General features: G+C 31.7%; 1 pseudogene; it reads left to right on the top strand.

The window, feature by feature from the left end:
• Positions 1-5,077: 5,077 nt before the first annotated feature.
• Positions 5,078-10,782, top strand: LOC111381713 (annotated as a pseudogene).
• The last annotated feature ends 2,718 nt before the right edge of the window (positions 10,783-13,500 follow it).

A 13,500-nucleotide genomic window follows, 5' to 3' on the forward strand; every position in this document is an offset into this window, starting at 1 on the left:
TTCTCACTCTTTTGAATAAACTCTCTTGTGAGGAAATCTGCCAAGAAGTTTGATTTTCCTTGAATAAATAGAATTTCGAAATCGAAACAGGACAAAATTGCATGCCACCTTGCAAACATTTGTTTGAAAACAAGATTTTTTACATCTTTTTGTAAAACATCTTTTGAGGCTTTGCAATCGATTTTCAAAATAAATTTTTTATTGATCAAATCATCTTAAAATTTGGAAATGCAAAGAACTATTGAGAGAATCTCTTTTTTGATAGTTGAATAATTGATTTGAGGTCCAGACCAAACTCCACTATGAAATCTGACTAACTGTTCTTTTGACGATCCTAGGGGTAATTGCTTTAACACGCCACCGAATCCTATGTTTGAAGCATCTGTTTCGACGATAATTGAGGCGGTGGGGTCAAGAATTGAGAGACAGGGAATATTTTTGACTAACTTTTTCACCTTTTGAACCGCATGCGTACACTCGTGACTCCATGGGTCAGGGTTATTTTGTAGTCTTTTGAATAATGGGGCACAGATTTGACGAATATCTTTGACAAAATCAGCCACATAATTGACACAACCTAAAAAACGTTGCAAACTTGTTTTTTCTTTAATTTCATCTGAAAATTTGTTAGTGAAATCAAGACTTCTTTGAATTGGTATTATTGAAGAATTTTGAATAATATGACCAAGAAAACGAATTTTTGTTTGAAATAAGACAATCTTTTTAGCAGAAACTGTTAAACCATTTTTCTTGATAACATGTATGAATGTATGAATATGTTTGTAATGTTGTTCAATGTATTTTGAAAAAATGAGAACATCATCAATGTAAACAATAATGAAATCTGAAAATGAATTGAAAATGTCATTCATGATTTTTTGAAATTCAGAAGGGGCATTTTTGAGACCAAAAGGCATAACATTCCATTCGTATTGTTCGAAAGGAATGCTGAATGCAGTTTTGTATCTATCTTCTTCTTTAATTTGAACTTGCCAGAATCCTGACTTCTTATCAAATTTTGAGAAGATAATAACTTTTGAAAGACGATTCAGAAGATTTTTCTTCTGAGGAATTGGATATCGAATCCATTGAAGAGCAGAATTGAGTGGTTTGTAGTTGATAACAAGGCGTGGAACACCTCGTTCAATTTCGGCAGAATTGTTAACATAAAATGCAGAACAACTCCATGGAGACTTACTTGGATGAATTAAATTCTTTTCAAGCAAATCATTGATTTCCTTGATACAAAAATCAAGTAATTCTTTTTTCATTTGAATAGGACGAGATTTTGTAGGAATATTGGATTCATGAAAATCAGAATTGTAAGGTAGAGAAACAATATGTTTCTTCCTATCCCAAAAAGCATTTGGAATGGTTGAACAAATTTCTTGCTCAATTTTCTTTTGTAAATTTGAAATTTGATTTTTGATAGAAAAGTCTTCTTCTAATCTTTTTTCAATTTTTGAAAAGAAATTTCTTTTTTGAGAAACTGAATATGATTTCTTTTTAAATTGATATTATGAATGATTTTTTCAATTGCAGCTTCCTTTAAAGAATTAACATCTTTATAAGAAGGAGGATTTGAAAATTCAAAATGGATTTTCTTTCCAAAAATTTTTGTAGTTAATCCTTTATAATCAGCTTTAAAATGATAAATTTGAACTATAAAAGGAGTACCAAGAATAACATCTTGATCCAAATCTTTTACAAGATAAAAAACATTTTTGAAGCAGATATTTGAATTACAAACATGAGCTTTTGAAATTTTGTAATTAATATTGAGTTTTTTACCACTAGCACCGTATAGGCGTTCAGTAGTTTTTTCAAAATATTTTGTAGGGATAAGTCCTTCTTTAATACAATTCTGATCAGCACCTGAATCAATCAAAACACGAGTGGTGAATTTAAATTCTTTATTGACTATAATAGTCATATTGCATTACCATTTCTGAAGTTGAATTCGATTAATAACATTAATCTTTTCTTCTTCAGTTTGAGAAAATTTTGAAGTAGATGAAAAATCAGATGATTCAGAATGATGAGAATGATGTGAAGGGGTTTTTGAAGAAACTTTGGATTTTCCTTTATTTTGAGAATAATATTCGTTGGTTAAGTCTTTTGCTTTAAGACAAACTACTTCCATACGAATATCTTGAACATGTTTTTCAAGTTTTAAAATTTGAGATTTCATTTCCTTGACTTCTACTTGAAGATCAGAAATAGAAGGTTTTGAACCTTTTGAAAATTCCTTTTGAGCACGACGAAGGATATTTGTAAGATTAATATCATCAAAATTTTCTTTTGATGTAGAGGAAGGAATAAAAGATGAAAATTTATCTTTGAGTTTAGGATTATCAATCCTATCAATAATATTTTGAATGATTTCTTCTTTTCCTGTTAAGACATTTATAGTTTTACAACCACAAATTTCTTTATCATTTGAAGAAGTACAAGAATCAGAATTTTGAGTAGACTCATAATCAGAATCTTTTTTATTAAAAAAACTTGTTCTAATTCAGAGTTAGACTCGTTATCAGAACTAGATTGAATAAGATTGATAAGTTGAATTTTAGTATCTTCATCAACTTGAAGAGTACTGATTTTCTCTTTGAGAGGGCATTTATTGGAGTAATGACCAGTTTTGTTACATTTCCAACATGTAACTTTTGAATTTTTCTTTTGAAAATCTTTTGAAAATTTTCTTTTTGAAAATTTCTTTTTATGAAAATTTTCTTGAGGAGAATATTTTCTTTTTGAAAATTTTTTCTTATGAAAAATTTTTCTTGTTTTTGAAGAAGGAGGTGAGATTTTCTCAAATCCATATTGTTCACAGAATGATCCTAACTCATTTTGAGTTTGAGCCTTTTCTGCTTTCAATTTAGATTTAAGTTTTAAATCATTACATAAATTGAGAGCTTCCTTATTAATGAAATTAATAATTTCACCATAAGTGAGATTTTGAAAATCATTGTTTTCTTCTAAAATTGAATTTTTTACTTTTTCAGCAAAAAGTTTTGGAAGTCCTGAAATAAATTTTTCTTTCCAAAAAGATTGTTGACAATCTTCTCTTTGCATGATACGTGTTAAAAACATATCTTTGTACCATCGAAAATCTTGAAGTTTTGGGCATCTTAAATTCATAAGAATATCATTTTGAAATTGAATATAGTTTTCTGGAGTTTCAATGAAATGTTTGATAATAGCTAATCCAAGAACAGAATAGCTATCATTAATAGGTTCTCCATTTTCATTTGTAATAATACTATTATTTTCATCACGTTTGACAGCAGAAAAAATAATATTTTTTGAAGTAGATGAGAGGTAATTTTCCCACCATTGACCAAGCTGTCCTGTGAATCCAAGAACAATATTATTTGTAGCTTGAAGCCTGGTAGCTCCTTTTGCCAAAAAGGTTTTGTAACAAATAGTCATTTGTCCTAAAAGATTGATGATTTGGTGTTCGGTAAGACCATCTATGTTCCATTCCACACCGGAAGAACCATCGTATGATTTTTGAGGAGGCAACTTTTCTTCAAAAAGTTGATCTGGGAATGAAGGACGAGGATAGAATTTTGGAATATTTTGATAATCAGAGTTTCTGAGTTTGTTGATCTGACCAGATTTTTCATCAGCAAATTGATTTTCGATTTCATCAAAATCGATAGTGTTAATATTTTTTGAAACATGAAAATTTTTTAATTGATTAACAAGTTCTGAGAGAACTTCATTTTCTGTTGAAAGAGATTGAGAAGATTTTCCAAAAGTAGGAATAATATCATCGTTTTTTGAAAATCGGAGAAGATGAAGATGGTTTTGAAATATTTTTGTCTTTACTTTTACTGTCTCGATATTCTTTAAAAGAGTCTTTTGGAACAGTAGAAGTTTCAGATTCAGAGTTTGATTCAATACGATTGAGTTGAGAACAAACAGATTGAAGAACAATATTTGTAAAATTGTTCTGAGCTTGAATATTTTTGATATCGTTAGCAACAACTTGAGATTCATCAAGTCGTTCTTTAGAATTTGGAACACGTTTGAGAGGTGAAGCAAGAATTTCAGTTTTACCATGGGTAAATGAAATTTCTTGTAGATGAGGATGAATAGATTGGAAAGTGTTTCCGTTAGGAGTTTTCCATGATTTTGAATATGTTTTTGTAGTAAAAACTTGAGATTTTTCTAGTTGTTTTTTAAAAACTTTAATTTGAATCCAATCATAAAAACTTAATTTTGTAGAAGATTTGAAATAATCTTCCCAAAATTGTTCTTTTTCTTTTGAAGAAAATTGATTACTAAAAATTTTTCGAAATTTTTTAACTTGAATATTTTGATTATTTTTGAATTCTTTTCTTCTATCAACTTCAGAAGAAATTACATTACATTGATGATCAAAATCAGAATTTGAAGGAGGAACCATATCAGAAAGAGTAGGAGACTTTGGTTGCTCAGTATCTTCTTCTTTTTCTTTAGGTTGATAATATATATATATATATATATATATATATGTTATTTAATATTTAATTATTTCTTTAATTATTTTACTATCACTTATTTTGATATTTTAATTTTTTTCTAACAGTTAATTTAGTTATTTATTTTTAATGAAGTTTTAAAACTTATTTTAATTATTTACAAATGTTTAATTATGTATTTAAATTCTTTATATATATCTTATTTAATATTTCATTTTTTAAAATAATTTTAATAACACTTGATTTTAAATGCTTATTTTAATATTTTAATTATTTTTCTAACACTTAATTTAGTTTTTTAATTTTAATGAATGTTTAAATACTAATTTTAATTCTTTACGCATAATGCTTATTTCATATTTACAATTTTATTTTAATTACTTAATATAAAATAATTAATTAATCTAAATTAGCAACTAATAAATATTTCGATAAATAATATAACATTTACATCTTATATTTACTAATAATTTTAAATACATAATAAACATTCAAATTAAGCAATTCAAATAAATAATTACATATTAGAGAACACAATATAAGCCATTAATAATTATTTAATTAACTTCAATAATTACCGAAAAAAAAAGAAAAAAAAAGTTTAACAGATGACCCAGTCAACTGGGCCGACCGGCCCAGCTTTCCAGTTGACTAGGCGCCCAGGTGCCCAGTTGGGCACCAGGCGCCCAGTCAACTGGGTTGTCAACTGGGCAACCCAGCTGACTGGGAAAGGCGCCCAGACGACCCAGTTAACTGGGCCGTCTGGGGCGGCTGGGAGCGCCCAGACGAGGTGCCCAGCCGCCAGTTGCCATTTTCCACCATTTTCGGTCGACGAGATCGCCGGAAAACTCCATTTCCGACGATCTCCACTCCTTCCCAAGCAATAATAATCCAAAATTCCACATTTACACAAGGATTTCTCAAGAAATATGTATAAAATCATACTTTTTTTCCAAAAATAAAAATATAAACATGGTTTTTTTTGTATAAATTTCTTACTTTCTTCAGAGGGATTTTGGTCAAGTGGGTCTCCTGTTTTTCCTTATTTGTCGGCGACTGGGTCGACTGTGCTACAGTATTTTCCTGTCTCCTTCGGCTTCTACTTCTTTTTCAAGTGAGGGTAAAATTGGATTTGTTTTCATTTTTTTTCACTGTTTTTTATAATTTTGCCTTTTTTTTTCATTGGTCAAAGGCCAGTTTAGAAAACTGGCCGGGTCAACCGGCCAACAGCCACTAATTCCTCTAACTTTGACGCTGCTGGATGACGACGCAGGGTCGGGTCGGGTCGAAACCGACCGTAGACAAAATACAAAAATAGCACCAGAATGAAATTTAGGGAGTGTTTGATAAGTGGGAAATTTCATGGAAAATGGAATTGCAATTCCATCTTTTCATGTTTTTTTGTGTTTGATTGGCAAAAATTTTCTTGAAATTTATTTTCCACATTTTGATGCAACGTAGGCATTTTCCTTCTTTTTGAGGAAAATGAATTCTCACCAATTTTCCCGGAGTACTGTAGCAATTTTTTTTCATTTATTATTATTATTTTTTGACAATGAAAATAAATTCTAAGAATAATTGTAAAAATATATTTTCCTTTAATATGTAATTTTCATGTAAAATAAAGTAAAAAGAATATCAAAAAATAGATAATTTTCTTGAAAAAATTTTTGGTTGGCAATGGAAAGAAATTTCATCCCCAATACTCGTAAAATCTATCATTTTAATGGATAATTTTCATGTAAAACAAAATCAAATGAACACCAAAAAATACTTTTATTTCAACATTTTCCACTTGAAAAATTATACCAATTAAACACAATAATTTACAATTTCCAGAAAAATAATTTCTAGGCAATTCAATTCCCTAGAATTCGTTTTCAATTCAATTCAATTCCATCTTTGCAATCAAACGGACCCTTAGTGCTTGATTGGTATAGATTTTAAACCAATTAAAATTAATTTTTTTAGCATTATTTTACTATTCTAGCCAACATTTTTTAATTCTTCTCTAATACATACAACCCACTTTATGTCAAAAAATCAATTAACCAAATCCCCACCAAACAAGCTATTAAAATTCAATAGAAATATGTTAGAGTGTGATTTTGCAACCTGCCAGCTGAATTGTCAGCTCTTTGTGAGAAGTTTCGATGCTACTATCTTGGGAAACATAGTGGTCGGAGATTGTCATTTTAAAAATGTCCACCGAAAAGAACCCGAAGAAAGATATTGGAAAAGGACTCCGCCTTTTCGGTCAATGACAAGTTTAGTAGGAAACTATAAAGGTGAAAAGTGTGTCAAAGTTATCATTTTTTGGATCATGCTATGTGTACAATCTTTTTTTACGAGCACGTACAATCTTTTTTTACGAGCACCCTTACTCACTACTCACAATTGAAGTGGGGATTACAAGCCGATATTTTTTAAATTCACATGGAATTCGCTAATTTTATAGACGTGAATACATCATTTTATCAACAAAATTTTGTACAAATATCTTTATCATAATTTTTATCCAAAAGTCTGCGAAAGGACTATGCCTTGTACAACAATTTTTATCCAAAGATGAAAGTAGCCAGCAATTAACCCGCATTTTCTCCTTAGCTTCCTTTTTCAAATGTTTAGAACTTCTCTTTCGGATATGAAATACTTCTGGTATCCATCCACCGAAAACACATCCAAAATCTATATATAAAGATTCATTTAGATTCCATTTGATTGTAAAGATGAAATTTGGGTGGAAAAAAGTGAATTCCAGAGAATTAAATTATCTATAACTTATTTTATTAGGAATTGTCAATTATTATGTTTGGTTGGTATAATTTTCCACGTGAAAAATGTTGAAATAAAAATATTTTTTTGTATTCATTTGGTTTTGTTTTATATGAAAATTGTCAATTAAAGGGATATAATTTACTGTATTGGGGATAGAATTTGTTTTCATTATAAAAAAAAAACAAAAAAAAAACCAAGAAAATCATCTATCTTTTGTGCTCGTTTGACTTTGTTTTACATGAAATTTGTTAATTAAAGAAAAATATTTCTGTACAATTAAAAATAGAATTTGTTTCCATTGCAAAACAAATAAATAAAACCTATAGCATAGCTAGCCTAAAAGGTGGGAATTGCTTTTCCTTGGAAACCAAAAAATGTTCATGTGGCAAGAAAATCAATTACCTGGAAAAAATAAGCTATCAATCAGTCAAAAAGTGGAAGTTGGAATTTGAATTTCATTTTCCATGGAAAATAATGGTCTATCAAAGCAAATATGGAATTTGGGTGGAAAGAAAACGAATTTCAGGGAATTGAATTTGATTAGAAATTGTTTTATTGGGAATTATCAATTATTGTATTTGATTGTTATAATTTTTTACTTGAAAATATTGAAATAAAAGAATTTTTTGGTATTCGTTTGACTTTGTTTTACATGAAAATTGTTAATTAAAGGAATGAATTTGTTTCCATTGCTAAAAAAAAAAAGCTCCAAAAATATCTACATTTTAGTGTTCATTTGATTTTATTTTACATGAAAATTGTTAAATTAAAGAATATCCTCTTTTACAATATTCTTATCATAAAAAATAAATAAATTAATAATAAATAAATAAACGGAAAACATAAAATCAATTACCCATGAAAAATGAATTTTCCAAGAATAAGGAATTGGTGCACGTGTGAGGCAAGTTGGAAAGAAAATTTTGACTATCAAGAGTGAAAAATTTTCCATTTTCCAATGGAAAATTTTGTGCTATCACCTTAATATAATTTTACATGGCGGATGGGCAATGGGAATTCTTTGAGCAATAGCGTTCATACTTTCTTGCTCTCCGACTCTCCGTGTGTCTGTGTGTTTCAAAATGAGTAGAATCTACGACAACTGGGAAAGGCTGGTTGGAGCCACCTTAAATAGAGAGGAGCTTCGGGAACTTGCTCGTGTCCCCAGCCTAAGTTCTGTTTTTCTTCAGATTGCAGTCTTCTTTCAATTTCGTTTTAATTTCTTGGTGTAATTTTTGTCTGAAATTTCTTTTACACATGTCTATTTATGTTATATGTTTTTTTGGTGGTTTGTTAAGACACTTTCAGAACATTTTCTTATCCTCTCCCACACTGTTTTGTGTTCATCTTTGCGGTTTCATTTGAATGTTAGATGTAGGCTTACCAAGAATCGAGAATCTTAGCTATCTTAACATGCGTAGCTAATTAGCTATTTTCCATTTAATTAAATTGCACATAGTTTTTGCGTTAATTGAATCTTCAAATATAATTGAGTTTGTGCTGATGCCTTTTATGTGTTCGAAAAACGTGTAGAAATACTAAATAATGCACAAAAATTAGCTTGAACTTTTAAGCCGCAGCACGTTTCCTACAATAAATTCATGTTTATATTTGCTAGCATTTGAATTGCAATTTAATTCATGTGAAACAATCTTGTATCTTTTCCACCTTTTTCCTTTTAAAACTTCACAAAATTCAAGATTCTCAGCAAATACAACAATTCTTCAGCTCCATCCGGCAGCAATAGTGAGAGCCTTCCTTCTCCGAGATCTGAAAATGAGACATTGAAGTTACCAATTCCTAAGCCTATTTCGTTTAAAGAACTCAAGAATGCAACCAGAAACTTTGGACATGACACCATTTTAGCTGAAGGAGCATGTGGACCTGTTTTTAAGGGATGGATCAACGAGCATAATCTTACTGGTGCAAGGCCGAGATCTGGAATGGCCTTTGCTGTCAAGATGTGCAATTTCAATGAATTTCAAGATTCGAATGAAATGTTGGTAGGTTTTTCAATGACATGATTCCTGTAACTTAATTTATGGCCGAAGAATTCATAGATTCTTTTCGTAACCCCCCGACATTTTGCAGACAGAAACTAATTATCTATCACAACTTCATCATCCGAGCCTGCTTAAGCTTATTGGGTACTGCCGTGAAGGTGATGCCATTCTTTTGGTGAATGAGTTCATGCCAAAAGGAAGCTTGGACAATCACTTGTTCCGAAGTATGTTGCACTTAATAAACTTCTATTTTGATTGCATTTAATGTTTGAAAAGTATTACCTTATTTTACCTATTGTGTTCTATTTTTCAGTTTCTTCTGGAATTAGTTCATTATTTCTTTGCTTCATTCTCAAAAACTTTGAAAACTCCTTGGCACATGGATCTGACAACAAGTAATATGGAAGATTGATTTTCTTTCACAGGAGGGCAACAATGTCTTTCATGGACTACAATAATTAAGGTGGCTGTTGGTGCTGCTAGAGGCCTATCTTTCTTCCATGATGCTGAAAAACTAGTAATATGTCGAGTTTTTCAGTCGTTTAACATTCTTTTGGATCAGGTATATTTATTAGATCTAGTTGCCTAGTCTTGTTCCATTGGTCTTTATCCAAACCGTGCTTTAAAATATTACTTATAAATAAGAAAAGTAACACGTTTAACTACTTATAAGATAAGCCAGACATGCTTCAAGTATATATATGGTGTAGAGAAACTAATAGCCTTATTACATCATGGGGATCATACTGAGATGCAGGATTTTAATGTCAAGTTGTCTGGTTTCACTTTGGCTAGATTTCAACCATCTGATAACGATACTAATGTGTCTAATCGAGTTGCTCGTAGATATGGCTATGCTGCACCGGAATACATGGTTAAAGGTTCGGCAAGTTGAAATGTTTTGTCTTTACTCCTTTTGCAGTTGAAAATGAAAATTAATTTTTTGCTAACATATAGATATATTAAAATCCTCTTTCTAATGCACAGGTCATTTGACTAAAATGTGTGATGTATATAGCTTTGGGGTTGTTTTGCTAGAATTACCATCTGGACGTCCTATTGATGTTAGGGATAATGGTAAAACACGAATGCTGAGTTTGTTGAAGCAAATATATTTATTGGACAACAGAAGACTTAACAAAATTATGGACACTAAATTGGACGGTCAATATCCTCAGAAAGTAGCACTCACTGTTGCAACACTTGCTTTACAGTGCTTGAGCGATGGCCCCAAAGATGGGCCTGAGTATGGCAGAGGTTTTAGCCACTCTGGAACAACTCTAAAGTCCATCCAGGACAAAAATAAAAATAAAATCAAACCTCCGTTTTGTCATCACATCAGAAATTCTATTATTGGACAAGATTAAACACGACAGTTAGATTTTTGTCGGTAGTTATGTCTAATGTTATCTATTCTAGCTTACTAAACATATCCTTTAGTGTTCTCTACACGTAGTGAAATATTGAGGGAAAATTGTACCAAGACTCTCAAGTCTATCCATGTTGTGGCAAACATGTCAGTCAAACCATGATGTTAGGTAGTTTGAAGTGCAAAAATGTCATTTTCTATTTGACAATTCAAATGCAACCACCTTGTATGTTATCCACCATATCCTGTAAAACTTCACAAGCTTCAAGACTTCTAAGCAAATCCAACAATTCTTCAGCGCTTTTCGTCCTAGGCACCCCGTTTTATAATGGAGAAAGCAGTATTGAAGTCCTTCCTGCTCCAAGATCTGCAGAAGAGATATTACTTTCGCCTAACGCTAAGACCATTTCTTTCAAAGAAGTCGACCAAAGAGTTTCGACCTGGCCGACTTTTTACGGGAAGGGATTTGGTTCTGTTTTTAAGGATGGATCAATGAGCACACTCTTGCTGCTGCCAAGCTGGGATCTGGAATGGCCATTGCTGTCAAGAAGTCGAATCCTCTTAGTGTTTTCGGGTTCAATGAATGGTTGGTAGGTTCCTTGATGTTGCTGTGGTGAATCTTATGGCTTATGAATAACTCTTTTAAGACGGAAGTAATTTATTCGTCACAACTTCATCATCCGAACCTGATCAAACTTACGACGTTGACAACAATCGGCAATTTATCTTGTGAAAGTTTTATCTTCTTGATATGTTGATTAAGGAAGAAAATACTGTAGACATTCTTTGCCGGATGTATTTAGTTCCGTCACAATCCATATCAGACCATGTTTGGCCGTACTTAAAAAGTATGTAATGCTGCTTCAAAAATTAATTTTGAAATTTATATTTAGCAAATAAATCGATGGTGATGAAGACCCATTAAAGCATAAGGCGAAGTCCATGGCAAGAAGACTAATGCTTTATGTGTTAATACGTAAGCCACACTATCTCTTATTTGGTTCGGATTTTAATCAGATTTTAATTTGAGTCAAAATCAAACAATCAATATTAATCACATCTTTTATGATTCTCATAACTTTTCAACTACATATTTCAAAAATTCTATTAAAATCTACTAAAAATTTAATTTTAATCCCACCAAACACCCATAAGTTAAAAGAATGAAGGTCACTCAAGTTTATCAAAATACTCATGTTAATCCCTATAGTTCTTTTATTACAATTTTAGTAACTTAAGTTTGATCTCTCCCAAACCATTCCATCCCAAAGTAAAGAAACTGACGCGGCTTAATAATATAAGTTCCTGTTTGGCGTCAAAATTTTTTTTTTTTTCAAAGTCATTTTTAACTGCATGGCCGTGAGTGGGATTATGAAAATTCCCTTGGTGCAATCGCTCTTCCTATTGAAGGTGAATATTAATAAGTATCATACTATGTTGTACTCGGGTTGACTGAATTTAATTGATTAAAATAAAAAAATTATAGTTTCATCTCAGTGCCACATAGGGAGCTGCACATTAGTTGAACACAAATATGAGGACTGGAATTAGCAATTCTGCAGAAATGGCGTTTTCTCTGCTGTTCCCTTCGGCCTTTCTGTTATAATGGTCCAGCCCACTGAACCCATTATGAGCATTAATTGGCCCAAAACCATAGGTCAAAAACTGGTATGTGTATATATATATATATATATATATAATGGTCAAGAGAAAAAAACAGGGGCTGTGTGAATTGAGCGAGAGAAAAAGCCTGTGGCTTTGTGATAGAAAATACAAAAAGCTGCCAAGGGAGAAAAATTGAGATTTGCAACATTTAAAGGTAAAAAAAGGTGGCTATTGGATTTTCATATAGTGGAAATTACACAATATGTCAAAATTTGGGTTTGCATTTACAAAAATGTCATTTTTTAAAAGAGATTAAGAAATTGTCATTTTTGGAGTTTTTGGACATTTTTTGCCCTCTTAATAATTTCAATACCTTGTATATCTTTCATTAATGAGACATGACTAGATGAGAAATTTGAAAACCAAATCAGCCTTTCTCTCTTCCATTATTGTTCCTCCCATCATCTCACGTTCTCTCTCTCTCCCCATTTGGTTTTCCCAAATCCAAGTAGTATTCAGAGGAACTCCGGCAGCTGCTGAGCACGGCAGTCTCAGCACCTCCGGCGTGATTAAACGTCGAGCTGCTGCCACCAAGTCGCCGACGCTGAGCCTCCACCCTCGGCTACTACTGTCACTCTAAACCCCTCTCTCTATCTCTCTTTGTTTTTTTTAGTTCCTTTTTTTTTGCCATTACATTAGGGTAATTTATGATTTTGTTTTATAGAGTGATTTATTGAATTTTGAAATATTTAACTCCGGCAGCTACTGAGCACGGCAGACTCAACACCTCTGGCATGATTAAACATCGAGCTTTCTCCAGGCTTGTGAGTTGAACCTGCTGCCACCAAGTCGCCGACGCTAAGCCTCCACCCTCGGTTACTACTGTCACTGTAAACCCCTCTCTCTCTCTCTGTTTTTGTTTTTTTTTTAGTTCCTTTTTTTTTTTTGCCATTACATTAGGGTAATTTATGATTTTGTTTTACATTAGGGTAATTTATGATTTTGTTTTACAGAGTGATTTATTGAACTTTGAAATATTTAACTCTGGCAGCTGCTGAGCACGGTAGTGTCAGCACCTACGGCGTGATTAAACGTCGAGCTTTGTCCAGGCTTGTGAGTTGAACCTGCTGCCACCAAGTCGTCGACGCTGAGCCTCCACCCTCGGCTACTACTGTCACTGTAAACCCGTCTCTCTCTCTTTGTCTTTGTAATTTTTTTTTTAGTTCCTTTTTTTTTTTGCCATTACGTTAGGGTAATTTATGATTTTGTTTTAAAT

This window comes from Olea europaea, unplaced genomic scaffold (genome assembly GCF_002742605.1).
Source record: "Olea europaea var. sylvestris unplaced genomic scaffold, O_europaea_v1 scaffold236, whole genome shotgun sequence".
In the NCBI taxonomy this organism is placed as follows: Eukaryota; Viridiplantae; Streptophyta; class Magnoliopsida; order Lamiales; family Oleaceae; genus Olea; species Olea europaea.